General features: G+C 39.0%; 1 protein-coding gene across 3 annotated transcripts in view; it reads left to right on the top strand.

The window, feature by feature from the left end:
* LOC124170921 (beta-1,3-galactosyltransferase 5-like) overlaps window positions 1–25,497 on the top strand; it is a 460,441-nt gene that overhangs the window by 109,423 nt on the left and 325,521 nt on the right. The window contains exon 1 of one of the 3 annotated variants that reach the window (XM_046549980.1): window positions 481–549. The exons of the other annotated variants lie outside the window; for them this stretch is intronic. The gene's annotated coding sequence lies outside the window, so the exon portion shown is untranslated. Of the gene's footprint in view, window positions 1–480; window positions 550–25,497 lie in introns of those variants that run through there. 3 annotated transcript variants of the gene reach the window in all.

Here is a 25,497-nt window from a genome sequence, read left to right as displayed (position 1 = left end):
TGCGTAGAAAACACTGGTGAATTGAATAGATGGTGACGAATTCCGTGACTAAGAAGTACGTGAGGGATGATGATTTTGAGTGAATTATATTATACAAGGTGATTTCATCATCTGTTTTTCTTATGTTGATGTCATTCTGAAAGTGATATCGTGATCATCCATCATTTTATTGACTTGGCGTGATACCCTTGGCCTTCTTCATCGAAATTCCATCATAACCTTTCCATCCACTGATCTTGGAATCTGCGCCCCATTGACATAACACTGCATATTGACACTTTCAAATTCTCTCGTACGCACTGGAAATTTTATAATAAGAAGTACGTGAAGGATGATGATTTTGAACGAATTATATTATACAAGGTGATTTCATCATTCAAGTAATTGTCTTAATTCAGCTCCTCGCAAATATATGACCTTCTATGATTGAGGAAACGCACAGGGAAAAGTTATTGAATTTATACTTTTTATAATCAATTTCAGGCGTCACCAGAAGTCATGAATGTAAGGAACAGAATGCAGCTTCTCTCTACATCACGGTGCCATAAGGTTCGTAACCATTTTGTTCGAGAGTATTGCATTATTTCCTATTTGATCTTCGTAATTTTTCTGTACGGGTTAAGAAAGGTTTACAATAACCTTGTCCTACATGACGACTTGCCTAGAATGGAGTTTCCTCTAGTCGGGACGTCTGTAAACACAGCCAAATTATTGGGCATTGAGGGCCGTATTCTTAGTCGACGCTGTAGGGCCAACCGACCCTGGATACGTCATCAGTCCCTACATAAACCGATCTCGCCCTACATACGCCACATCAAGCCCTACATATGGCCGTTTTTGGAACTAAACAGGCCATACTTGATGTAGGGTAGCTGAACCAGTCCTACACCCTACAAAAACAATATGCTCGGTCATAAATTTTCGGTCGTCTTTTCTTAGTTTCATAGTTAGTTCCATTACACCACCAGAGTGTAAAATTAGCACTGCGCCATCATCTACGTCATTTCAGAGGACTTGACGACGGGATTACCCCCCACCACTTATGTAGGGTCGACTGAGAAACGCATGTAGGGGCCTTTTGTTATGTAGGGACGGATATGTAGGGTCCACTAAGAATACGGCCCTGAGACTGCCTTGGAACACAATCGTCCCGGTGGCGCAGTGGGTAAAGTATCATGCAACAAATCCGAGGTTTCACGGATCTAGTTTAAGTCACGGATGATTTGATGCTGTATACACACAGTGGACGTTTTGCAGATCTTAAAACTTTGCCAAACTTATCACTAGGTCCAGAGGATGTTGCATGTCCCCTGAATTCTACGCGCTCATTTATTAGCTGAAATGCAACTCCTATATTGCACAACCAATGGGGCAGTTGACTTTGTAGTGAATTTTGACTACCTTTTCCACGTTTTTCAGCCTCGCTTCAACGCCCAAAAAACGGAAACGAAAGCTGTTTTCGTAATCACCCAATAAAATGCGTCAGATCCGCCATGCGATATCAGTTTTTTTACCGAATATATGTATGAGGCATTTAGAATTAGACATACACTAATCCCAATGACTACCCTTGACAACTTCAGACATGATTTACACGTTTTTGACTGAAAAACATCTCTATTTCGCGTCATTTATCGCATGCATAGCGTAAAAATGAGACTGTGTGTTGCGGGTTGCCTGTCCACAAAACTGCTTTCGGGGACACGATAAAAGGTCATTTTCTCGATAATTAAGGAACAGAGCTGACGTATTTGGTCTAAAATATCAAGGATAGGCCAATGTTATACACCATTGGAAAAAATGAGTGCTTGGTAGAACCAAATTTAAATTATTTACATTTTTAACGTTTTTTGTTAAAAATTTCGAAATTTCAAGACAAAATGGCTAACAGAAGATATTAACCGATTTTGAAAAAAATCATATCTGTAATATTCACCCGAGTACGCAACTTTTTCCGGATATTACGATTCGCTCCTAAAAAAAGTGGCAAAACGAAGCACCCTAGTGGCCAACTAAGTGGTCGCCTCTTCTCCCTTGAGTTTTTAAAAGACTTCGCTTTTCTCCCACTCTTCTGAGCACTTCCTCATTACTTACTCAGTCGATCCATCTTATCATCATCATTCATCGGTGGCACCATATTTCGAATGCTTCTACTCTTGACTTTCCTGCAACTATCAACGTCCAAGCCTCGTTCCCACAGAGAAGCATGCTTTATATGCATCATTTGTTGAATTGGTTGGTGACTTCAATATTTTCACATCTAAGCCGATTCATCCTTTTGTAGAATGCCCTCTTTGCCAGTGCTATTCTATCGGGTATTTCCTTCTATGTTCGTCCATTGTTGGTTATTCGGCTTCTAAGGTAGCAAAGCTCTTTCATCTCATCAAGCTTTTGTTTTCTTAGTTTGATGTTTTTCCTAGCCTCCTCTCTTTTGTTGCATACTAACACCTTAGTCTTCTTCTTTTATGTTAGCTGATATCTGGCAACTGTCCTTTCCATGCTTGAATTCATCGCATCATTCTTTGTCCCGACTATAACTGCTATGTCTTCCGAAAATCCCAGCACACTAATTATTTCTCCGAGAATATTGACACCCTATAAACATTTCCTTTGATGTCATTGATGGGTTTCTCGATGTAAACGTTAAAGATGACGGGGGACAGTGCATGCCTTTGTCTCACTCCTTTTCCTCTTCTTGATTCTTCGCATTTGGGTCCACACTTTATAAGAGCTTCTTGGTTTTTATGTACACGGTGCACAATTATGAGATTATTGTAGAGCAATCCAATTTCTTTCAGAATTCTAAGAATTAGATTCCATTCCACGTTATAAAAGGCCTTCTCCGAGTTAAAAATGGTGTGAAAGTCGGTTTGTTCGTCTCCGTTCACTCCTCTGTGAGCAGCCTAAGAGCCAAATTGCTGTTATTGTGACCTTGCTTATACTTAATCAGAAATAGTCCTTGATGGACCGCGAACACCTAACCTCTAGTACTATGAGCCTCGATACAATTTCCATGGGAAATCACGAACCTGGATAACGTGGTAGTGGTTTGCGAAGTGCCCTGGAAAGCGAAAGTCTGTATTTAAATTCCATGTCCCGGCGGGGGCCAAGTTTAGAGTTTTATATCGGGAGAACCAGCAATCCTACCTGGGGTTTAGGGGCTATGGAACACATCCCAGTAAAGCGGGGGGTTTTCCATAGGCCCTAAAAGTTCCTGGAAAATTTGTTTAAATTAGCCTCGGAAAACAAAATTTTAAGTCATATTTAACATAATATAAACATTTATTAAAACTTTTGATGTTTTTATATTCATTTTAATTAAACGTACAGGTTTCGTACTTTTTTCGGACAAATTACCATTTAATCAGGGGGGACAGGCTCCCCCTGGGCCCCCAAAGTCCGCCCATGAGGATAGAGGAATTTTTCCCATGGATTTTTTTGTGAATTTCACCACCGCTAACGCGGCAAGATTGAAATATTACTCAGATGGGTTCGTCAACAAAAAAAATGCTATTCCAGCGGGTGTAATGCGTCCTTCTAAGATGAAGTAGGTAGAACCATGGTGATATTCAGATTCCCTTATCCCCTTATTCCCTATTCGAAAATTATGTGTTTATAGTGATCTGTAAAAAATGTTTGGTCTCCATGCCCTGCAAAATAGAAGGATCATAAACGATCTGCTGTTTCTGAATGATGTCATCAATAAGGGCCTATGTTATGAGTTACTGAAGGAAATAAGAATAATAGTTCCAAATGTTAAGAGCCGGTTGAAAACAGCATTTTACATGTCAAAGGTTAAAACATATTATGGTTCCAATATGCCAATACGAAGGATTTGTGTAGTATATAAAAATAAAACGGGGCAGTCGTGGGACTGGCCGACGGAAGTGAAAACTGAAATCATTATTATCCATTTATTTTTTATATAGATTTAATATTATTAAAGAACTAATTTTTCCAGTAATACTCATTTTTCAACAAATATTTAAAGGATTTTTTTCAGCAAACTGTTTATTATTAAATAAATATTAAAGATATGATGTGTATGAATAGAAAGTAACATCATTTATTAATTAAAATATAATATGCTTTTATTTCTTTACCGTACAAAATGTTTACATCTATAATTTATGTTACAATGTAATATGCTTTTATAGCACTATTTTACAATATTTTTAAAACTAGTTTACATAAAACATTTTATGCTTCTGAAAAGTTAACTTTCATGTACAATTTGAACAACACTTTCACCATCTTGACGACCAGCACCATCATCATCAATTTGTAAAACTGATACAATGGGTTTATGGTAGCTAAAATAAGAAATGAACAATTGTGTTTCAAATCTATTTAAATGTCTTGTAAAGACCGCGTCTATTGTAGTTTTATATTTCGTAGTACTGAGATTGCGATCATTTGACATTTTTAAACCAAATTAATTATTTAAAAATTCAATTAATGATATATTTTTATCGTCTGCAAAGTTTATGTTGAAATCTCCACTCAAAATCATTGGCAAATCATCATATCTTTTTCCAATTTTTTTGAAGCAATGCAGATGCGTAATGAGAATATATAAATAAATTTTCATACAAAAAGTCTCGTATAGCACGTAATGAATTATCCGGAGAAATGTAAACGGCAACCATAATTATGAACTGACTATCACCAAAGTGGCAACGACATATCGCCAATATCAGAAGTAGTAGTGTTGAACATGCTGGCGTATTTCGCATGCACATCCATGTAATTTGTGCAATAATAAAGTGTTTCCACATTTTGATAAATAGCTACTCCTCCTCCTGGTCGATTATTTCTTTTGAAACTTGCAACAAAGTTAAAATTTGGGATATCAATTATTTCATCGCTACCCATATGAGTTTCTGATAAAATTAACACATTCATCTTCTTAACAAGAGCGTCAATTGCTAGATCCTGAACATTCATATGTAAACTTTGACAATTGAATGTAAAAATAGACAGTGTATTATTCTTAGAAATTAAATCAAGGAGAGTTTTGGTGATGGTTTGCAAAGGATTGTCACGTAATCTTTTCAATTCAATAGATAAATCTTCTCGATGATCTCTTTTGATGTTTTGTTGCGTTTGAATCTGCCGCCTGTGCGTTTCCTACTCTGCCATGATGAAATTACCATCTCTCTTTTGTGTTTTCTTTAGTAACTAAGAATAAACCTTCTATATTAGTTACTCTTGATAGCGCAACATATACCAATTCTCTGGAGTGACAACGATTGTATTCATAAACAATAGCATCAAAAGTACCTCCATGTGATTTGTGAATAGTGCCAAAGCACAAATTAACGGAAAATGTTTTCTTTTCGCCAATATAGTTTTATTGTTTTTCAGTGGTATTGACGATGTTTGTGTAGAAATTGGAACAGCATCTTTGTCGATTTTCAAACGTGCAATGTCACCTCTATACTTTGTTGCACGTTTTTGACCAATAGATTTTGGGAATTTCAACCAAAGTCTTGTTATTTCACCATTTTCATCATATTCTATGAGAAGTAATTTTCCTACTGTGCCATTAGATAAACCATCCGTAACATCTATGTTTGTGGCTATCATATCTATAGATTTTTATTTTCAATTTTAATATTTTTAAAACAAAAAGACTTTAACAGTCTATATATTAACAATATATTAACAAAGTTTATATATTAATCTCTATTAACAGTCTATAAAATAATACACACTGTATAGAAAAAGTACATGTGTACAGTATAGAACTAAAAGCAGACGGAAGCCAGTATTCAGTATGTAAAAGTATAGCGGTGACGCAACCTATACCATTGTATACACTATACACACTATAAATATGTATATCCCGCTGTAGCGATCGCGGTGTCGGGTCGGTGACGCTCACGCGAATTCTATGCTTTTTCCCCATCCCACAAAAGTGCTAAACGCCGCTAAAGAAGTTTTCACTTCAAAAATCTCAACGATCTAGACTTGTATTAAAAGAAAGACTGATTTGTAAAAGATGTTAAGAATATGTTTCGCGACTGTGATAGTATTTATTTAATATTTTTCAGCATTTTTGTATCATAATTGATACTATTTTTGTGGCTGTGACCAATTTATTTTCAAATACACCAACGGATGAAGTTCCCAATGAAAAAATATTTGATTTAGCCGGGATTCGAACCCGGATCTCCCGATTGCCGGTCAGGCGTATTAATCAGTTGCACCACCAAGCCATTTTATCAGAGCTAACTTCGGGATGGGTTTTACCGAACATGGGTTTTAGCCGAATCCCGGCTAAGTCAAATATTTTTTCATGGCGAATTTCATCCGTTGGAGCATTTAACTTTGCACCCGTGCGTGTGACTGCGTACAAAGTCACTTGTTCCTGCAGTGCTTTGAATTTATTTTCAATTTTTTGTAGTTACATTCTTGGATTGTTCACTCTATAATTATGTATATGTTGGGCGAACATAAAACATGATAAATGAATAAATCCCCGCATGGGAATTTCGCCCGTCTTCTACGCACCACAAAGTTTCCTCGAAGGACGCGTAGAAAGGCCGCCGAAAGGGTTCCGAGACAGCGGGTGTGCGGGGATGAGGGAAGTCTTCACGCTCCACCGGTCGGAGTGGTCTTCGGTGATTATATTGTGCGCGCTACGAGTGGGACTGTGATGAGGCATGCATCCAGGTGAGGGGCACGCGTAATGTCCAAGTCAGCGGATGGAGGCTCATGGGTCAGGCTCAAGGCTGTCCAAATGATTGGAGCCTGACGCCACTGATGACGCGAGGATGGACCCACCGAGGATTCTTCAGCCGTCAATTGTCTGCGTTTGTTTGCCAAGACGGGTGCCATCACGAATGTAACAAAAGAGGATCCTCAAGTTGGAGGATCGTATGTCGTGCAAGGGCTTTCAAATTGACTAGGGATTGGCGATATGAAGTGTTGTAATCAGACAGTGAGATTCCTAAATCGTAATTATTAATTTGAGAAATTTATTTTGGACACTTTCAAGCCGGATTGAGTCGATATTATAATAAGGTGACAATATATTCCAATTTGGAACGTAGCAAAGCGACATACCTACTGTCTTTACCGCATGAATATTGATAAACTTTGGACAGATTCCCATAATGAATCGTACATTCTTGAAATTTTTACCGACAGTTCGGTCTAGCTTCAGTTTTAGCACATGAAAACATTAATATTCGTTTGCTTCTTAATTTCCAGGATTTCAATTTCCTCACGCAGTCACGTCGTCAGTTGTTATATGACACAATTCCACAACGAGGGCAGAACTGAGTTACGATGGTAACTTTTTGACGTGTAAACGCGCCCTAGTTCCGATCAACGTCGACACGATCGTAGTGTAAACGGGTTATAAATGTGTTTTCAACCATCGCGCATTTATTTGGCTTTACAAAAGTCGCCACTCGCGTCGCTGACGGACAAATTGATCCGAGTTTCTCGGGGAAACAAGTTATAAATGGGGTTTTATTTTTTATTTTACATTTATTTATTTAATCAAATAAATTTACATTCGTGTGATTAACAAATTCATTACTTTTCAATGCATTTCCTCGCAATGGCAGACGTTTTTCTTCGAAATATTGGAAAAATTTTATTGCATTGCACTCAACACCGCACAGTGGTCTGAAATCGGAAAAAGCTGGACAAAAGTCCAAAATTGCGTTTTTTGAGGTAGAGACTTGAAACTTGGCGTATATACTCACAAATAGTTGGTGATCACGGTATAATAAGTTATTTCTCCTATATCTAATCCGTTACTGAGATACAGGGGATCAAACATGACCAAATTTCCAAAAACACGCCCGATCTCGTTTTTCTCCGAAAAACTTCGGAGTTAAACTGCTGGTAGAGTTTTTGAAGGATTTTAATGCAGTAAAAAACGTTATATTCCAAAAATATGGTACTTTATCTACATTTTCCATTATTTTTTAACTTTTTGGTTAGTATTGGTGCAGTATAATGTCGCAAAATGGCGGACCCTTTTTTCTGGCCAAATTTGACATAAAGTAGACAATATCTTTAGTTTAAGAAAAAACATATCTCCAATTTTTCCTCAGAGTATTTAATAGACATCATTTAAGAGAATGGAGCAAAAATCTTTGAAAAAAGTTTGCCCCTTCATTAATGAACGCGATTTTTCGATCGCGCTGCACGTCCCGGCTCCGCGACACGGGGGCCTAGAGACTCGGGGACACCGTTGGATATTTCACTTTGTTTGGAACTTAATTATTTAAAATCGTAATTTTAAGCACACTATACAGTCTCTATTGACACAAAATACTTAACTGAAGACATTACTAGAATATTGGATCGATATACTTGGTTACTGAACGCCGTAACTCTGGTAAACATGCTTTGGTTTCGAAACCTAACTGAATCATTACACTTTTTCTTTCACTACGGAAGCACATTAGGAACACCCTTTGGGTAGGATTTAAGTTTTCTCGCGAAGCTTGCCATGCACAGTTACCAGGAAAGGCTGCAGCCCGGATTCTTTCACTAATTCTTTCCCTTTTCACCCACGCCGAGGAGGAGCGTGCGAAAAGGGACATTTTATGATACCGCGCGGCCGTTGAGGGAATTTCCGAAGGGGTATTTTTCTTTCCCCTTCAGAAATGCATCTTACAAGCTAGCAGATGTAGCTTGCAGATCTATTTTGAACTTGGTGAAAGAGTGTTGTGCGTACAGTGACCTAGTGAAGTGGTATAATCTTCTGTGTGTCCAGTGAATTTGCGTGTACATCGTTGAATTAGTTTCGCTTTTTACTTCCGTGTTCGGGCCTCGGTTTCCCTTGTTGTTCTTCTGAGTAGAGCCATTTTTCCAGTTGAGTCTTTTTTATTTTTCTCTATCATGACTTATTTTTATACGTCATTCCGAAGCTTTTATTATTCCGTTTGACTAATTTGGCGATTTTTCTTTCGCTGCTTTGATATTCTGGCGTTATATATGAATGCTGGTCATCGTGTAACTTTTGTTACATATTTTTAACTTTCGGATCCATGCTCCGGTTTTTCGTGTTTTCCAGCGCTGACATGACATCATATGAGATCACACGTTTGGAGTTACACAAAAAGATATTGGTGATGAAGGGAATGTCATTTTGTGATAAAAAAAATTCCTTCTGGATATTTTATCCCGAAGTTTGAATTTGGAGAATCATGTCGATGCCAGTGATAGTCTGGATGAATTTCTAAAGTGGTTCTTGTTACAATATCAGAAAAGGTGGGAAGAATCTCATCGTTTAAATAATCGATTTTTAGCTCGCAATAATGCATGGCTCACAGAGGAAATTATTTTCCCGGAAGTGGTCCGACAATACCTGCCAAGTACTTCTCCAACGACCGGTATGTATTTTCTGATTTTTATTTGTAGCGCTATATTATGAACAAAGGTTTTTGCTTGGAATTTATATCTTCAACCTATTGTTTCATCAGGATCATTGGGGCGTCCAAAAAAAGATTTTATCACTTCCTCAGATAGGTCAAAAAAAAAGAAAAGTGCATGATATCAGAAGTTCTTCCTCTTCTGCTGAGCTCGCGTTGGCTGCATCTCTTAGTCTTAAACAGGAAGGGGACCGTGCTGCCGCTCAACTTATCACGGAAATAACGACAACCACTCCCACTAGAGCAAAAAGAGTTCTGACTAAGTGGAGGAAAAAAGACGAAATGTATTCGGAGATGTCACCTGAGGAGGCTCTATCTTTGATTATTTCCCTTGACCTGACAAAGAATCAGTATAATTCACTAAGACGCTCGGCTCTTAGTTACGGGCACAACCTTTATCCCAGTTATATGCGAGTATTAAACGCAAAACGTGCAGCTTACCCGGAGGAAATTCGCATTACAGAAAACTTGTGCGAAGTGAGATTACAAGCCCTTTTACACCATACAGCATCGCGGGTACTGGCTTGCGTTTCCACTGCTCCATCATCCAGTAATGAAGCGAATTGCATTTTAATTTGCAAATATGGATTTGATGGAAGCTCAGGCCATTCCCAGTATAAACAGGTGTGGGAAGAGGCAGATATTTCGGATGAATACTTATTCATGAGTTCCATGGTTCCCCTTCGCTTGGTGAATAACGCAACCGGTATGAGTTAGAGGATTTTTGCGTTTCATATTTTGTTCTTTTGGGCGAAATGGTACAATTGAGTAGTAATATATATGTCCTATTATAGGTGAGATTATCTGGAAAAATCCGGCGATTCGCAGAAAGGGCTTGTTTTGGTGGCTCAGGCTTGTTTCAGTGCTTCATATCCATGAGACAACGTTGTATGACTGGGCGAGGGTATGAGGTGCGTTTGGGGGACAGCAATTGGCTGCAAACCGTGCAGGCGCAGGGTTCTCCGCCCCTCCTTTTGAACTGTCATCGGACAACTCTCGACGGCCGGACTGTAAGATGCATTTCTGAAGGGGAAAGAAAAATACCCCTTCGGAAAAACCCCTTCGGAAATTCCCTCAACGGCCGCGCGGTATCATAAAATGTCCCTTTTCGCACGCTCCTCCTCGGCGTGGGTGAAAAGGGAAAGAATTAGTGAAAGAATCCGGGCTGCAGCCTTTCCTGGTAACTGTGCATGGCAAGCTTCGCGAGAAAACTTAAATCCTACCCAAAGGGTGTTCCTAATGTGCTTCCGTAGTGAAAGAAAAAGTGTAATGATTCAGTTAGGTTTCGAAACCAAAGCATGTTTACCAGAGTTACGGCGTTCAGTAACCAAGTATATCGATCCAATATTCTAGTAATGTCTTCAGTTAAGTATTTTGTGTCAATAGAGACTGTATAGTGTGCTTAAAATTACGATTTTAAATAATTAAGTTCCAAACAAAGTGAAATATCCAACGGTGTCCCCGAGTCTCTAGGCCCCCGTGTCGCGGAGCCGGGACGTGCAGCGCGATCGAAAAATCGCGTTCATTAATGAAGGGGCAAACTTTTTTCAAAGATTTTTGCTCCATTCTCTTAAATGATGTCTATTAAATACTCTGAGGAAAAATTGGAGATATGTTTTTTCTTAAACTAAAGATATTGTCTACTTTATGTCAAATTTGGCCAGAAAAAAGGGTCCGCCATTTTGCGACATTATACTGCACCAATACTAACCAAAAAGTTAAAAAATAATGGAAAATGTAGATAAAGTACCATATTTTTGGAATATAACGTTTTTTACTGCATTAAAATCCTTCAAAAACTCTACCAGCAGTTTAACTCCGAAGTTTTTCGGAGAAAAACGAGATCGGGCGTGTTTTTGGAAATTTGGTCATGTTTGATCCCCTGTATCTCAGTAACGGATTAGATATAGGAGAAATAACTTATTATACCGTGATCACCAACTATTTGTGAGTATATACGCCAAGTTTCAAGTCTCTACCTCAAAAAACGCAATTTTGGACTTTTGTCCAGCTTTTTCCGATTTCAGACCACTGTGCACCGCTCCGCGGACATTTATGAAAACCGATGAAAATATGAACGAAGTGGCAACAGAAATGAGCCTTCTGTGGGATGGAATTGGGCCTCCTGTATGCAGTCCTCTTGGGTGCCATCTTGGCATTAAAAATACCCCTTATGGTTTTGTCATGGTTTTGGCTGATGCCGTGTTCGGCCACTGCAGATTTTTCAGTTTGACTCGAGCAGGGGCGCAGCTAGGAATTAAGGCTAAGGGGGGTTTCAGGCGAAACTAATGCTGGGGGATTGGGGTATTGCATACCCGCCAGGGTAAGCGGAGGTGCGGAGACCCTCCGCCGGAAAAAAAATTTAAGATAAATGGTTCAAAATGGTGATTTTTACGGACTTCTGAGGGATATTTTATTAATCCTCACAGTATTCTATAAGCAATATTAATCCAATTAAGTAAAATATTTCACTTAAAAATTGCTATGAGCTCTGGGAGGGGGTTTATCCCCCAAACCTCCCCCCTCGCTGCGCCACTGGACACGAGAATAAGGAACATCAAAGGCATTTCAGGTTGATGCCGTGTTCAGCCACTGCAGATTTTTCAGGTTGACATAATGGAAGGAATTTGACGGGAAAAACACCCGCCGCTATGATAAGCGACCTGGGCCCACCACTAGCGAAACCTGGAAAACCGTTTCTGTGCCAGCGATTTTAGAGGATTATCCTATGAGGGAGATTAATCCAACGGTAAAATCGCTAGATACCAGCTGATACTAGGAACCAGAATTACTAATGACGTTTATGTCGAAAACGCACCATTTTTATCAGAAATTTCGAGCCAAGCGCCCCAATTGGCCGCGAGTTTGCGCTTTTACCGGATGCTCTGGATAACTCATTACCGCAAATGCTTTGCCTACCAGAGGTTGCGATGTGTCTCTGGCAACAGCGTAAACTCAATGCCAGTCTGGTAACTTGGCTAAAAGATTCTATATTTTAAAATGGAAAATAAGATGAAATAAAATAGCTAGAATTTAGAAAACGTTTGTCATAAAAAAATATGATAAAATATTTATTTTAATTTAATATTTATTTATTTAATTAGGGTAATACTGTCTAAAAATTACTATGAGCACTCATTTCCGTTGTTTGTGGCCCTAAATTTGTTGCCACTAAGGCATTTGTATTTATTCAAAGTGCTTAAATTGTTTTTTGCCAGAAGTGGAAATATGCCGAGTGTAAGTGACAAATATAAATATAATTTAAGTAATGAATCATTCATAGTTGCAAATAGACCCAAGTTAACTTTATATAAACGCTGTTTTATTTACATGGGGCCAAAATTATTTCATTTACTACCCCCTAGAATTAAAAAAAATAAAACCACAAATGTCATGTTGAGACTTGCTAAAGACTGGCTCTTCTCACAAGAAATAGTTGAAAATTTATTTTGATGTTATTTATATAAAACACTAATGTATCATTTGCTGCATTAATATGTTTATTGGCATACATTTTGTTACTTGATGTTGGCTCAATTCTGGTCCTATGACCTTGGAGACCACCTAAAGCTCCTTCCCTTTTTTTCATTGTATTAAGATGTAAAAAAACAAAATATAGGAGTAATAAATTATTATTATAGTTAATATTTTGCAAAAGGACGTACCTGGATCCAGGTTACATAATACGATACGAAAGATTGGCATCGGAAAGGATTACAATTTTTGGCGTTATCTATCTACTTTAAAGTTCGGTTTATCTAGTTTTTTTTCGTGACATTTTTTTTTCTCCGCCCTATGTATGGGCTCAATGGGAGATATTACTTCATAATTTCCAAATTATCATTCTCTTTCGACTTGGTGTCCTAACAATCCCTGCCACACACCTTTTAAGCGGTTTGCGGGAAAGTATATATGTATGTAGATGTAGATTTTTGTTGGATTTCTTGATTATTTCGAGCATAGTCAACGTGGTCCGGGACTAGAACCCGGACATAGTCTATCGAGGCGGTTGAAATGATTGGGGGCTGACGCCACTGATGACGTGCGCCTGTCTGAGAGGATAGACTGGCCGAGGATACCTCAACCGTCATTGTCTGCGATTGTTTGCCCGGGCTGGTGTCATCTCCACACTCAGCATCAACGCATCGGGTAAACACCTGGTGGAAGGATGTCAATTATGATCGTATCGACCCTGGGAAGGAAATCCGTGAGTGGAAAGCGGCATTGAATGTGGGGAAGTCGCGCGGCCCGTGACGAAACCTATGTTCCTCCGCTTGTCTCATTCGGATGAGGAAGGATGCTGGGACGAGAAAAAAATCTTCTCTTTGTTCGAGGAATTTGATGGACGAGGTGGCTCGGAATGAGGAGTTTGCTGGCGGATGAGGGGTGATTATTGCAAGGTCTCGTGCATGGTAAATGTTTGAGTTTGCAATTTAGCCATCGGAATCCTTGTTTTCGGCGTTGAAGGCTGCGGGAATTATGCCCAATCGGAAGATATTTTTTGGAAAGCGAAAATACAATGCATGATGAATCATTCAAACCCGGAGGGTATATTATAATTCTCTCGGTGGAAGGTATATTATTCTACTGAATGGCTATCAATCTAAGCTAGACCCGTGCGCCGAGACTAAAAATTCGATGGTGGCGGCGCGCCGCGGCGTCTGGGCGTATCTTTATCGCAGAGCGTCGCGTCCCGGCGCGCCGGGAGACGAACCCTGCCGCGCGATCGAAAAATCAATGTTATTGCCGGCGTCTTAAACTTATTTCAAAGATAACTGCATAAACACCTCAAGAAATCTTCAAAGAATGCTCTCATATAATATACTCTGCTTGACTGCCGAAAATCCATTTGAAACTCTACCTAAATGTAAAACTTTGTCCAAATACAGTATCCTCCATTTTGTAACTGCATGGTAAGAATTTATCTATGATATTTTTTAAGATTACGGAAAATTAATGGAAAAAAACCATGGAAACATCATGTGGTTTTTTTATTCCTCAAGAATCCACCTATAAATTACCATCTACTTACTTTGGAAGATTTTCAGAGAAAATTGAAGACAGGCGTTTTTATGGAAATTTGCTCACGTTTGAGCCTCTGTATCTCAGTAACTGGTGGGACCTATGACGAATGAAGTACACATCCATAAATGTAAATCACTTTTGAGTATACCTGCGAAGTTTCAAGTTTACTTAAGCTAAGAAAAGCTTCAAGTTAACTAAAAAAAAAGCAATTTTGTAATTTTGTCCAGCTTTTTCCGATTTCCGCCCACTGAGCGGCGTGGGGTCCACGCCCATCGTCTCTACGGCGCGGTTGAGGGGAATCGCCTAGATTAGAAGTACCGTCTCCGAAGGCAGAATCATGTATCCACTCTGGGCAGTGAAAATATTATCAGAATTATATGATACAGTACAATCTCTGTAATCCGGCCTTGCGGTGATCCGACACGTCCAGAAATCCTGCGTGCAGGTCCAGCAACCTCCCTCCGGCTAATATAATTTCGTCAGTAAAAATGATTTTTTAATACGGAGAAAGTAAATGTTTTATTATTATGCATTTATGTATAGCAGTTCATGAGTTCATAGCTTTCATGAAGTTTTGGTTACGTGACCCCTGAATTGAAAAAAGAAATGCGTTGGTCGAGAAGCGAAGGGGTACAAGTGATTTCTCTTTTCTAAACAGAGTTAGGTACAGAAATAAGGTATTGAAAAAAAACAAGATCGACTTTACAGGGTGTCCCATTTTAAGTTCCCACCTCGAATATCTCGAAATCTGAGCAAAATCTGAGCAAAAGTTATGGGGTTTAGAGGGGGACATACGATGGTGACCTTGAAAATGACCTTGAAGTCGATTTTCAAGGTCAAAGAAGGGGTAACTTCCATTTCTTAAATGGAAACCCATATTTTTTATTGCAGGATCGTATTCTATGGAAAAAATACAAACTTCTTGTCGGAAACTTTTTATTGAAAAATGCATTCTTCCAGAGTTTTCTCGCAAATTTCGCTCATCTTGTTATTTGTAGTGTCACATGGATCCTTGTATATTTTGTAGTTCATTTGATTTTCCACTGGATGTCAGCACAGAACTGAGAATCACTCGTATCCCCTTGGAAACCAATTTTTGTGCATTTCTTCTTACAATTGACTTTACCTAACTCTGTTGAGATAAAAAAATCACTTGTACCTCTTGGCTTCCGGCCCCCTCAAATGTTCTTTGCAGAATCACTGTGGTGTCCAGAGTTTATTCTCTCATTATCGACCAAAATTGTTATTATTTATTTGGCCACCTACATTGACTCGCACCCTATGCAGTAGAGAGATTAGCATCATCATACGTCTTTAATAACAAAGTTGTGCCTGAAATATCTTTTTGTGCATTTTTGTTATTTCCTGTACGTATCCAATAACCCGGCTACGCCACGGCTGCATATGTATCGGATTACCGGTATCACAGTGTACTTACCCTCTCCGCATGTTCGAAAAGCTATGCCTCGAAACCTATGCTCCTCCTCTATTCCTTCTGGAAGAAGCTTTGTTCCTCGAACATAGAAAAATATTTTCGTGACAGCATCCTTCGTCACCCGCATGAGAGAAGCGGAAGAACTAGGTTTCTTTACCTTACCTCAATGTATCTTCGCAACAATTCTTACTTGAAAAGTCGATTCATGTTCCTTTCACTAAACATGCAATAGTTATCGTTTTGAGTATATATTTTATGTATTCATAATTGCGCTTTGGAGTCAATTATAAATGAATGTTTACATCAAATTATTCAACTTATCTTCCTAAGCTTTCTTCCTTTCACTGAGAATACATTTCTACAGTATTCATTTTGGGGCAGTACATACTTCTGAATGCCAAGGTAACGCCTACTTCATGTGGGAATCAACTCGAGTGGAAAAAATGCCCTAGCATGAAAGCAGTTACACGAATCCGCTTGATTAATTCATTCTCTATTCAATTGAGTTATTCAAAGCAGAAATGATTGAAAATTGAGTTCCAAGAATTAATAAGGACTAGGGATGATCGAATCGGGTTCCTCGGATCTAAATATCCGCAGATATTGCCCTTCATCGGATACATCGGATCCAAAGTCGCGGAAGACATCGGATCTGGATCCGAAATTTTAATTAATAGCTTCAGTGAATGAAACGCCCGATAAGGGTGGAAAGAGTTCCGATTCTATCTTCGAATGCGCCGTCGCATACGATTCATGAACAGTTTTGTTTGAAAGCTCTCGCAGGGGTTACGTAGGAGAATTTCAACCGTGGAAAATAAAAAAGGCAAAATACGACTGGCACATAGTGTGACTCTTCCCAAGAGTTTGAACAATCATCGGGGGAATCTCAGCGTCAGGATTTTGAAAATGCATTTTCATCCGAAAATATCGGATCCGGAAGATCCGGTTCCGAAAATCAAGGATCCGATCCGAATCCGGATTCGAAAAAAATCCTGGATCCGTCCATCCCTACATCTACATAATACCCTGCGAGCCACCTCTAGGGTGTTTGGCAGGGGGTGATCAATCACCAGCATGCAGCATGCATTTGGACTCCCACATGCACACCACACCGTCCAAGAAACGTCCAGTATAATAACAAATTATACTACTATATGCTGTTAGAAATAGAATATAGAATAGAAATTCAGAAACATGCATTAAGTTTTACATAGGTTAGTAGGCTACACTACAAGTCATGCAATCTATTTACGAGTTCTATTGCTGCCGTTATAATCTCTTATCGATCGTGGAAAAAATGACATTCGGAATCTGTCTGTTCTGCAATCTATCTCTCTTATTTTATTTATATGATCTGATCTTCCGCAGTGCGTTTGCGTCCGCAAGATATGGTTACCTCCGTCAGAAAAGACACTGCTCTTGAATTTATCTAAAAGGTTTAGTCTATTTTTCAATCTACGGTCCGACAGAGATTCCCATCCGAGTTTATCTAAGAGGTCAGTTACACTAACAAGACTATCGTAACGACCTTTCACATACCTGGCAGCTCTTCTTTGCACGCGTTCTAACTCTGTTATTAAGCCTTTTTCATGAGGGTCCCAAACACTGGCAGCGTATTCCAAATGTGGTCTAACGAGGGAAAAGTAGCTAATTTCTCTCACTTTGTCGTCGCACTTTCCTAATATTCTTTTAACAAAACCCATTTTACGATTAGCTTGACCGGTTATTTCTCGAATATGTTTATTCCACGATAGATCATTATTGATTCTAACCCCTAGATATTTCACGGATTCAACTGCCTTTAACTGGGTGCCCCGAATGATATAGTTACGCTGTAGGGAGTTATTCTTCTTCCAGAAATTCATTACGACGCATTTTTCCAAATTTAATTCTAACTGCCAAGCATCGCACCAAGCTTGGATAGCAGCAAGGTCATTCGTTAGTTCATCTATATCTTTGCTGGAACGGATTTCTCTGTAAACTACAGCGTCGTCTGCAAATAATCGTAGCTTACTCTGCACTACTTCGCCAATGTCGTTTATATAAAGAAGGAATAGGAGTGGGCCAATGACACTACCCTGAGGAACGCCAGAAGTGACTCTAACCTCATTGGAGACTGCACCGTCTAATACTACTCTTTGGACGCGGTCGCTCAAAAATTCTCTAATCCAGGAAATGACATCTTTGTCTAGACCATAAGATTTCCTAATGAGGACAAAAGAAATATGAAATATTAAGTGTCAATATTAGTACTTAGTATAAATCCTGCAGAGTCGGCTTCAGCGCCGCGGCATGGACCAATTTTCGGTGTGGTCGGTGCGGTAATGTGACGCCCGTCCTTAAAAACCCTGTTTGAAATATTAAAGGAAATGTATTGAATAGTTTTTTTAGACGCCTTAGATTTTTGTTATGATTTAGCATAATGTTGAGCGGAAATGCTGGTGCCAAGGATATATTAAGGCCAAATTTATTCATATTCAAGATTCATTATAGTCACCACAGTTTTGAATTTATTTTTACGCACACGATTCCATTCAACGCTTTCCTTTAGTTAGAGAGCATTTTTGGTTCCATGTTCTTCTTTGCATTCCGCATTTAAGAATTTTAAAGTTAGCCTAATTACAGGCTTCTTGCCTTAGACGCTACCTTATTCCCCTGAATAGAAGTAATGATGTATATGAACATATATGCGGAAGAAAAAATTCTATTATTATCAAATCGCCTGGTTCCTGTAATTTAGCGCTATCCCGCTAACTGGTTTCACATAATAACTTCTCTGGGGAATTTTTATGAATGCTTTTGGTACTCTCTGGATTTCCACTTCAATTTCAAGCTTTAAAAAGGATCGTTGGTAAACAAGTCTCTGTAAATATGTGTGGGAGCATCCGTTTTATACGATTTTTGTCATTGATATGGGCAATACTATCAACACTTAGCTGCATTCATCACTCTTCTCTTCTCTGAGAAAGACATAAAATTCAATTCTTTGAGTCTGGAGGAAGGAGGATAATCTGCGAAATGTCACATCAGATGATATTTACACCAAACTTATTGAAGTCAATCTGCCTATGAAGCTAGAACTTGCAAAACATGTGAGAAATACTCGGAAAATTTATAAACATACATTAACGAATACTTAAGTTAGCAAGCAACACTACTAGTTAATCAACCTATTTATAAGTTCTAAAATTGCCGTTATAGTCTCTTATCGATCGTGGAAAATACGAAATTCTGACTCTTTTCTGTTGTACAGTTCAATATCCCTTATTTATTTTTATCAACTGATCTACTGTAGTATGTTGGCGATCGTAAGATACAGTAAAAATCCCGGAAAATAAACTATACAATGTAGATATGGAAGGCGAAGCCCTGAAGAAGCCTAGATTGGTATGACATTGGAGAAGGCGACCGACAGCTTATGTCATTTACGCCAAGAGGGGAGGGAAGGGAAGGAAGGGTGGAGAGAAACCCGGCGTCGGCATTGGCCTGCTCTTAACGAAAGGCGCCAAGGGGACCACGGCTTAACGTCCCATCCGACGGACGGAGTGCGTCTGCACTTGAATTGTCCTCCACACAACATTATAGCAGGGATCGGGCAGTGTCCGAAAATTCTCTGCCACCGCCGGGATCTGAACCTGAGTCCACGGGGTGGGAAGCCAACACTCTAGCCACCACACCAACCCAATCCCCTCTTATTTGGTCTTGCTAGATGTAAAAACGAGCATCCTCATCTTGATTGACTGGTAGAATAGAGCTTCACGATCTCTGGTACACTTTTACTCAAAATTTCAATAAGTATTTGTGAGCCCAACCACAGGAAGAGCTCAAGATATTCCTTCATTACTTTTTATTGCAAGCTACTTCCCCAACTGATTTTCTTATTCCCTATATCCCTCTTGACTCGTAAGCACGTGTCTTGTACTTCCTTGGATTCAATCTAAAATCACTTCATGTCAATCTAAGATTTCTTCTTCGAGTTTTCAATCTATTATATTGTCTCAGCTGTTTGACAGCTAACACGTGATTGCTATCACAATACGGCTAGTCCAGCGTATCATCCTTTGATATCTATACATATAACCATGAAAAGGATTACAATTTTTGACGTTATCTACCATCTCAGCATTTCAGTCCAAACTTTCTAGATAAGAAGTACCGTCTCTGAAAGCAGAAGCATGTACCCACTTTGGGCAATGAAAATTATAGCAGAAGCACATGATCCTATCCCAAGCAGCAGACGGTATCCATTGGTGTCTAAATAAGGTTGATATATCCGAAATATATTGTTATTACACGATGGATATTTTGACAACGTGACATGGATATTCTATTTGTAACATCCACGAGGAGTAGTAAAAATAACATTAAAAGGATATCCAAGTTATAATATCCGTGATAAAAAAAATGTTATTCCAAACAGTATCTAGAGGTAGAATATGTCCTGTATAGAATTGAAGAGCACAAATGTTTGGGATTATCAAACTGATTACTTTATGTCTTGGGATTACCAAAAACATAATAAACACACCCAATATCTACTCATTAGATGTTGTGAGGATATCTAAGAGATGTTGTAAAATGGACTTCCATGTCCACTGGTGGACATTCCTTGAACGTTTGGATATTTGAGAGATATCCATACAACATTAATTAGAGTAACATGGACATTACACGGATGTCATACGTTAGCATAGACATTGTTGCCTGGATAGTGTTGAGATATTGATTGCTGCACGGGATATTTCTTCTGCGAGAATCAACTCGTGTGGAAAAATGTCCTATAATGAAAGCATTTAGACGAATACGCTTGATTGATCTTCATTTCACTGAGTCATACATTGCAGCCGGGAATGATTCGGTTGGCATACCGTCAATATTATCCATCGCCTATTCGAAGATTGATTTTTTTCCTCTCCTCCACAGCACACTGAGATAATCACTTGATTCGATCATCGATCGTGCATCCCTCATAAAGTAACTACTTTATTCTATCCTTGGTTTTCTCCGGTAATTATAAGCATTTTTCTCGTCTTCCCTTAGCTACTATGTCTATTAACAATCCCAATGAATCAATGCTTTCTACTTCCCCGACTTTCATCATGTTACTCGCCTCACTTTATCCTCGCAATATTTCTTTCATGAAAACTGAATTCATGATCCATTCGCTAAACATACCATGCCTATTACTTTGAACGTATAATTTATATTATTTGTATGACTTTGGAGTCAATGGCAAATGCAAGTACACATCAAAGTATTCAACTTATCTTCCCAAGCTTTCATCCTATCTCCGCGCATACATTCCCAGAATATTCATATTTGGGCAATGCATATTTCTGAATGCTAAGGTCACGTCCACTTCCAATTTGCGTGAAACCTCAGGCAGCCTTGTACTCATGGACTATTCTTCATCGTGGAAACAAGGTTTTATACTTCATATTCTCATACATATGGATGCTTCCACTCAGGGCTCCCTAAAATGAGGATAATGAATAAAATATCAAGTACCTTGGGCTGTAGTAGTTAAGTGAATTATGCACTTGGGTCTAGCCGCAACATGCAGTGATACTCCGTCGTATACATTCATATATATTTACATTGAATATGCTCTGGGGTGTCCTTATTTAAAATGGGTTAACATAACCTTACTTACATAAAAGCTGGGTGCATTAACCTACCTTATCTCTGACCAGGATAATGCGAAATTTAATTTGCTTTCTTTATAGATTAATAAGTATTAAATAATTGGCCGAAGTAAGTGTGCTTAAAAATGTGAAGGATTTTCGGGATCACATTGAAGCTTGATTTACAAATAATTTTTGGGCTTCATTTAGACAAAAGTTCTCTGACATTGGAATAAATGTATTGAGTGACCTAAGTGGCATGCCGTTTCTACAGCTGTAACTTAATGGACTCTGGGAAGAATATTCTTCACCTACAAGATAAAGGGTCGCGTCTTCTATTAGCAGATTCCTGTGAGGAATTGGTGGCATATAAAATTAATAAGTATGATGCAACTGTTTAACATGTAAACATTCATCGTATAAGAACTTGAATTTCACTCATTTATTCTACCTAGAAAATAATTCCATCCCTTTCCCTACCGACTGTTATGCAAACTATGCTGCTTGAAGATTTTTGACATGTATGATTGCAAAACACATAAGCTGAGCTTCAATCAGAGTATCCTCAAAGAGGATGGAAAAGAGCTATTCACGTTCTTTTAAAATCCTATTCCACAATAAAATACATATGTAAACTGTGCTATACGTCAAAAACTGCAACGAATGAACAAGGAACCTTACACTACTTTTAGACGAGTTAGCCTAGGAGCCAATAGAGAGACTGATCATACGTGCTAATTTTAATAATTCTTGAGCTAACATGAACAGACACCTTTCAGTGCGACATAGGGGGATAATGTTAGAACCTATCCGTGTTTCTAGGTCCGATAGAAACGATAAAATGAGCGACATATTTTTCCTTACAATAGGGTGGTTTCCTTTTATTTTTTCATTACCTTAATCGAAAGATTATTACTCCTGGAGTACGTATTTCACGCTCTTAGATTTTTAAATGACGATATCTATTTTTCGCGATTAAATGAAAAGTGAAAAATTTCAAGCGCGCGAAAACGCGACGGCTAAGTATGAATGCTGGGAAAACCCCGTGTGACATCATTCTGGTTGCCGCTGCCGGCTTGTGAGGTGACCTTGGGGCGAGGCTTTGAGCGCTGATACGATGCAGGATGCTAGCCGGTAGCAGAGTACCCTGCTAGCAGGTAGCGCTTGGCTTAAATAAGGATTATTATTACCCTATCAAACGAAGGAAACTTTCTGACCATAGGCAGTTTTAATAGGTGATTATTAATAGATCTGTGCCTCATACATGCATTGGTTATCTCAGACGATGTAAAACTCTTATCTACCCGTATAGAAACTAGGTCCCTGTGAAGTCACGTGGGGTGGTATCGCATGGGCGCCAATCTGGCCTTTTTCAAATGCGGTTAAAATTGACCATTAACATTCGTCTACACTGGGATTTCTAAAATCAAATAATCTGTATATTATGGATATACTAGTGATGGGTAACGAATCGCAACCAATGCCTTTCGTTTTCTTTGATGAAGGAAACTACCCTATTTGCATAGGAATTCGCTTTTCCTCGGGCAATAAAGGATTTAAATACATGATAGGTGGGAATCAGAAGTCATGTATCTCTAGCACGCACCTCCTACCCTTTTTGACTGCTAGTTTTGTAAGAATAGCCTCTTATAACGATTACCTGTTGGGTAGGTTTTATTGTATATTTATTTCATATGCCTCCTCCATGGTTTTTTCTGGCTCTACCTCTGTCTGCATTGTAGCCGTAAGGAAACCAAATCGTTTGACTTATCCCAAGTAGCATCATACGCCACCTTTCTATCTAAATGATATAAATTCCACATTACAAATATCACAGCCATCAATATTATTTTGTTGGGTATTAACATTTTTCTAACACTGCACGCGCCGAAAATTGTTGTTAAAAAGTAACCTAGTGCATCAAATTTTTTTATATTTGCATTATTAGTCGATATTTTTCATAGCAGCGCACCAAATTATGTTTTTAATAACACAATATCATCATTTATTCATCACAATAACCAAATCAAACAATCTTTTTGGAATTCAAATGGTAACTAAATATTTACCTTCATTCTATAGGATATCGATCTATAGGATCTATAGGATATTGATAGGATCTGATTGGTACCTTGCCATGGAATATCTGCCTTAGATCACGAAGAGATAATTATTTTTTTAGATGAAAATGGTGTAATTGGTAAATATCTCATGTCGAAACCTGGGTCGGTCCATAAAACTTTTGTGGAACGTACAACTCTGTGTATCTTTTATTATGTTTCCTGTCTCCAAGTGCCACCAAATATCGCCATCCAGCCTTAAGGCCTGGTTAAACGGTACATTAACACGTCCAAGTTAATGTACGTTTGCGTGAACTATTTTGGTGGACCGGAACGGAACATGTACTGATGCATGAACCAAATTAGAACAGGTTCTATTTTCCGTTCAAGCATTTGCACAAGTTGGGTGGTTACACGGTGCCTTTTCGTGTTCATTCACGCGTTCATACATTAAGACATTAACCCGTACGTGTTAATCTATCGTGTAACCAGGCATTTAAGTTGATCTCATTGATGATAAAAAAAATCAGATCATTTTCAACACTTAAAGGCGTCGCCACGCCTCGCCGGAATTTCTGTTGTTTTTGTGTTGCACAAGTCCCAGCCTTTTTGCCTCTCTCAAGTGGGTTTCTAATATTGTCATTTCAGGTAAGTTTTGTCGTGTTTGTTTATAGCTTTGCAGGCCGGAAAACTATTAAGGGGGAAGCGATATGGTTAAGGAGGAATGCGGAATTAAGGGTTCTGTGCTTTCTTATTGCGTTCGGAGCGTAGTTCTAAATATTAATCATTTTTTTCATTTTCGGTCCAAGAGAGTGAGTTTCTGAATGAGGTTAAATTTTCTTTTATTTCATGAAGGATCGGAGTTATGCGTAAGTCCTTGCGGATGTCTTTGTTTCTGATGAACCAGGGGCGCTACGCTAAATATGTTAGCTGCTATCAGTTATGTGTTCGATGTTCAGCCGTTGCTGGTAATCGACGTTTTGGCTTTTTATTTTATGTGTGGCGTTATTGTTTTATGTGGCTATATTTTTTGTTTTACTGTTTTGGGTGTGTAATTGCGGTTTTTGTTCTTGAGTATTTTAAGTGTGGGTTGTCTGTGTAACTTCAGAGCGGTGTCAGTAGAGTGTTTTGGGTTTTGCTCAGTGAATGTTGGAATGATTTTGCAATATCGTTAAGGCATTTATGAACAAGGGATATCACCAGTGATACATTTTATACATATTACGGCACCCAAAAGATGTTACTTTGCTTCTTGGAATAGGTTCGGAGTTGATACTCCCTCACAGTGTAGTGTAAAAAAATCTCGCCGCAAGAACGCGGAAGGGCATGGTCTTGAGTTCCGCTTCCCACCCACGCCTCAATGATGGCCAGAGCACGCTTGCACATATCTTTCCGCTGACCCATTCCTCGATCGCCTCTTGGACGACTGCGATCACCTTCCGGTACGCACCGAGAAAAATCACCCGTGCATCCCCTTCATTCCTCTCGGTCCCCTCGGCGACGGGGCCTTGGCACGCTACGGGGCTGCAAAGGCACCGTACGACGGAGCAGTGCAAATGGACGCGTGAGGTAAACACTCTCCCCGCAATAGGGTAGTTTCCCTCAGCAAAGAAAACGAAAGGCATTGATTGCGATTCGTTATCCACAATTGGTGTATTCATAATATACAAATTATTTGGTTTTAGAAATCCCAGTTTAAGCGAATGCTAATGATCAATTTTAACCACATTTGGAAAAGGCCGGATTGGCGCCCAAGCGATGCCACTCCACGTGACATCATAGGGACATAGATTTTTTGAGAGATAAGAACGCCGCTACGATGCAGGCTGCTTGCTGCCGAGCATGGCGGTAGCATTGAGTATCCTGCTAGCAGGTAGCGCTTGGCTTAAAATAAGGATTATTAATACCTTATCAAACGAAGGAAACTATCCGACTTTAGGCAATATTAATAG

This window comes from Ischnura elegans, chromosome X, assembly GCF_921293095.1.
Source record: "Ischnura elegans chromosome X, ioIscEleg1.1, whole genome shotgun sequence".
NCBI classification, from domain to species: domain Eukaryota; kingdom Metazoa; phylum Arthropoda; class Insecta; order Odonata; family Coenagrionidae; genus Ischnura; species Ischnura elegans.
Note: the sequence above shows the minus strand (reverse complement) of the source record. Positions and strands in the feature narration are given on the sequence as shown.